This window comes from Pteropus alecto, unplaced genomic scaffold (genome assembly GCF_000325575.1).
Source record: "Pteropus alecto unplaced genomic scaffold, ASM32557v1 scaffold126, whole genome shotgun sequence".
Classification (NCBI taxonomy): Eukaryota; Metazoa; Chordata; class Mammalia; order Chiroptera; family Pteropodidae; genus Pteropus; species Pteropus alecto.
This window is the reverse complement of record NW_006439187.1, coordinates 1311644-1316654: the sequence shown is the minus strand read 5'-3', so window position 1 is coordinate 1316654 and position 5011 is coordinate 1311644. Positions and strand designations below refer to the sequence as shown.

General features: G+C 33.8%; 1 non-coding gene across 1 annotated transcript; it reads right to left on the bottom strand.

The window, feature by feature from the left end:
* Nucleotides 1-4626: 4626 nt before the first annotated feature.
* Nucleotides 4627-4745, bottom strand: LOC112483214. Its single transcript, XR_003047542.1, has one exon. It is a non-coding gene; the product is annotated as a 5S ribosomal RNA (ribosomal RNA).
* Between the last annotated feature and the right edge of the window lie 266 nt (nt 4746-5011).

Below are 5011 nucleotides of genomic sequence, written 5' to 3'. Positions count from 1 at the left end.
CCTAGTGGGTATTGTGCTGAATGGAGTAAGTCAGATAGAGAAAGACAAACACCGTATGATTTCACATACATTTGGAATCTAAAGAACAAAACAAACAAGAACAAGACCAACAGAAAGAAACAAACTCATACATACAGAGAACATTTTAAGGGTTGCCAGATGGGAGTTGGCAGGGTCAGTGAAAAAGGGATAAGGGATTAAGAAGTACAAATTGGTAGTTGCAAAATGTCATGGAAATATAAAGTATAGCATAAGGAATAAAGTCAATATGTACAGTGTCAGAGCGGTATTAGATTTATTAGGGTGATCATTATGTGAAATATATAAATGTCTAATCACTATGTTGCGCACCTGAAACTAATATAATCTCGTATGCCAACTATAATAAAAAAATAAAAATATTATTTAAAAAAGAAAAAAAAACATTAAACCTTAGGGCTCAAGAATAATCCTCTATAGCTCAATACTCTGCCTTCTAGGCACACTCAGGTGACAACAAAATCCCCATGGCTCAATGGGAAGTTCCTGTAGTAGCATTCTGCCTATGCATAGACCTTGAGGGGGTTCTCTGTCTGGGTCTTATACCTCTCTCAGATTGGGCAAATCCATAGCCCTGCTTAGTGTTCTGGTCCTTTGAAATGTAAGTGGAGACAGACATGCACCCAGGTCTGTGCACTCTATGTACACACTGTTTGTTGCTTATACCCTTCAGCAGGGTGGTTACAAAGGCATTTGCCACATTAGAGTCTGCTGGAGCTGTATTTGGGGTGGACAAATAATAAGTCTGGGGAAAGGAGACTGTAATGTGATATAGCACTAGATAGTGTATCCTGAAGTCTCACTGGTGCCAGTGACCTTTTCTTTGAAACCTGTCCCCCAGGCTTTTGCGCTCTGTACCTCTCATAAGGGTGGCAGTCCTGATCATCTCTGAAACAAATTAGGGGGGCATTCTCCATTGTCTTAAACAATAGCTCTTGGCTTCTCTTGAGAAAGTTGATCCATACTAATCTCCTTATCAAAGAGTTGTTTGGCCAAGCCTTTTGTGTTCTCTCTGGAACAGGCTTTCTCATATATGTAACTAAATGCTCCCCAGGTTGCTTCCAGTCTTTGGTTAGTTTCTAGAATATTAAAAATATTGATTCTGATAATTTGCTCATTTTTCATTGCTTTTATTGAGCAACAAATTTTTAAAAGTCCTTACATTGCTACTTTTGTAATATCGCTCCTATTTTTTATTTTTTACTTTTGCATCATATTTTACTTATGCTAAATTACTATTTAGTTGTCTACTATTTAAACTACCCATTGAGTTTTTAATTGGTTCTTGTAATTTTCAGTTCTAGATTTTCCAAGCTTTTTCAAAATGTGCAATGTCATTTTTATACTTTCTAGTTCCTTACTGACTTTTTAATTTTTATCTCCATGAATATGAAAGTTGTCTGGCAATTCCACTATGGTATACCTGGGGGTCTGGACTTATTGTCTGATGTTTGTAATGATGCTCATTCGTGTTGTTTTGTTTTTTCATATATCTGATTATATTTTGCATTTGAATATATGCCTTGATAATGTGAAGCTAAACAGCAGTCCATGTGAGTTCTGGATTACTTCAGGTTTGTCCTTACCTCTTGGGTGTGGATTTTCAGGCCCCCGATCCTAACTTAAGAGTGATTTGCAATATCTCTATCACCAGAAGAACCTGGGTTCAAAATTCTGTCCCACTTGCCCTGTGAGTTTACAATAAGTCTTACTCAGCTTTTCAGGTGCCTCATCAGGATCAATATAAGGAGTTCCAAAACCCAGAGTGATTTCTCTAGACTTGTCTCAGATATTTTGGCCCAGTATTTCCTATCTTATGTCTTGATTCATTTAGAATTAAGATGTTTTAAATGAAGACACTCCTTTCATCGTGTGGTTCTGATATACAAGAGTTTTAATGACCAGATTTTAGTTAAATAGCACCATTTCGACAAAAAAAAAAATTGTTTATATTTTACTTACACAGCATATTAACTATGAATGCTTGCTTAAAGTACAAACTTTCCTGCTAGATCTTCAGTCCACAAAGCATTACATTTTAAAAAAAAAACAGTTTTATATCTTGATCAATAACCAATCACATGACTTTTTTTTAAAGTCTGTCAGCAGTTGGTTACTGTGCATGCATTATTTGGTTCATGTACAGACAGAAAGGCATGTAATTATGCTGGATCCTTGTCTCTCAGCGGTAACTCATGTGACATTTTACAACAAATAATTTAAAAAGGAAATTGGCAACAAAAGTCAAAGTTCAGCAAAGGAATAAAAAGTGATAATACTGGAAGTGAAGTACAAAGCAAATATAAATGGAGTTATAGAAGAAATAGATGATTGTGGGAATGTTGATAACTACCACCATTGAGAAACTCTATGGAGTCAGGGGAACTTTGCAAAGTCAAACATATACATAAATGATAAAAAGGATGAAGATGTGCCAAAGAAATGAATGCTAGTAAAAAATTCACATTAAAGGAACCCTGGGAAATATTTCACAACATTGAAAGCATAAAGGATAAAACATTGGAAGCTGATTCAAATTTAAAAATTAGTATAACAATTAACTAAGACATAGAAAAGATGTTTCCTCCAAATAATTTTTTATGACTAGAAGGAAGGCACTGTTCAGACTACTCTCAATACATTTTTACAAAGAAATAAAACACTTTAATTAACAATGTTTAAAACAGTGCACTAAATAAATATTAGTTTTACTATTTTTCATTTTCTTCATCTGAAATCAAAAGAGATATTTTAATGTTCTATAAATTCTTTGAATTTATAGAACAATCATATTTTCCTACTGATTATTAAGATTGCTTTTCATGGTTTCAGCTTGCATGGTCATTTTTATGATTCCAGACAACTGTGCAGAATAAGGACTCTATGTATTTTGTTTAGTTTTTGCATTTGTCTTCAGCAGATGGTTTGGTCTAAATTAAATAGTTCTTCATCACATTGCATAATTTTCAAATATTTTTTTCATACATGGTCATATTTAATTTCCACAATGACTCTGATACAATAGAAACATTTTATTATTTTCCTCATTACATAGATAAGGAAACTGACAATTATAAGCGACTGGTAGTCCTGAGATAAATATCTAGTTAAGTATAATGTTGGGAATCAAACTCAGGTTTATTTGACTCCAAAATCCTTGTAGGTAACCACTCTACTATAACAATAGTTCTGGAAGTATAACCTATCCTTTAAATTCCAAACATTTTTTTGTACCACATAAGGTATCTTGTAACATCTTTAGGACCTTCCTACTCAAAACCAATTCACTTTCCAAAATAGGAAATAGATGCAAAAAAAAAAAATTCTGGCTAGAATAATGGTGACAATAAATGTATCTATCTAATCCCTAATAGATATGTTGGAGACATTCTAAGAGACAAAAAGGAGAAATGGGGTGGTCCTTGCATTCAGAGAGTTTATAATTTTATTAGAGGACAATATAAAGCATATATTCAAATGCAAAACTATGTGGTTAAAATATATGTGGTAGACTTCAAAGATAGAAACATCAAAAAGAAAATGATGAATGAATGTGAGACTATGCTGAATTTTGAAAAATGATTCAGATTGGGATTATTAAAGAAGAGGGTCATAGTGAATATACACAAAAAAGTGAAGACCAAGAATGAAATCAGAGATGTGGCAATGAGCACTGTCTGCACAAGGAGACTGACAGAAGCCTTGTTTCTTGCTTTGTTAAAGTTTGTATTAGTGCTTGGTAGGTGACTGGGAGGAAGAGATGTTGGCAACCCTGTCTCCAAAAATAATTGTTTACACTCCACAAATCAGAAGGAGGCTCACCTCTGGAGACTATAATTTGTTTAGGAAGCTTCAGGAAAAAAGTCTTTGAAATGAGATTTCCAGTTCTTTGGCTTTATAATCACATCGAAAAACTCTCAAGAACTACCTTTATTCTGGGTCCTGTCAAAACATTCACAATAGAGGAGTAAACAGTCCTATAAATAAATTAATTAGAACATCTCAAAAGCTCTGACATAACTTTGAAAGTTTTGACCATTAAAATAAGTTCTAAACAAAAGTTAATATACAACATTGTGGAAATGGCTAATAATATTCCATATGTTCTAAATGTAATCATTTTATAGCTACAAAGTTAAAATGTCTAAGTAGAAATCCATAGAAAGAGTTCTAAACTGTACAAATAGCTGTACAAAATTGCTAACATCACTATAAATGGCCAATAATATCCTATATGTTTAAAAAGTAATCGTTTTATAGCTACAGAGTTAAAATGTCCAAGTAGAAATCCATAGAAAGAGTTCTGAACTGTACAAATAGCTGTGCAAAATTGCTAATGTCACTTGTCAGCTTACAATCCCTTATTTTTTATTATTTTTTTTTTACACCTACAGCCCCTGGTCTTCCTAGGTGGTCTCCCATCCAAGTACTAACCAGGCCCAACCCTGCTTAGCTTCCGAGATCAGATGGGATTGATGTCCAAGTAGAAATCCATAGAAAGAGTTCTGAACTGTACAAATAGCTGTGCAAAATTGCTAATGTCACTTGTCAGCTTACAATCCCTTATTTTTTATTATTTTTTTTTTACACCTACAGCCCCTGGTCTTCCTAGGTGGTCTCCCATCCAAGTACTAACCAGGCCCAACCCTGCTTAGCTTCCGAGATCAGATGGGATTGGGCTTGTTCAGGGTGGCATGGCTGTAGACTGTAATTACATTTCTGAAATCAAACATGTAAGCACTAGAATGAATAGCTTAATGAAATATGAAGTTCTATACAGTGAATTTGGAATACAATTTGGCATTTCTTCAAAATGTTAAACATAGAGTTATCATTGAACTAGTAATTCTACTGCAAGTGTGTATCCAAAAGAATTGAAAACATGTTTTTAAATGATGGTTCATAGCAGCATTATTCATAATAGCCAAAAATTAGGAACAATTTGAATGTTCATCAACTGAAAAATGGGTAC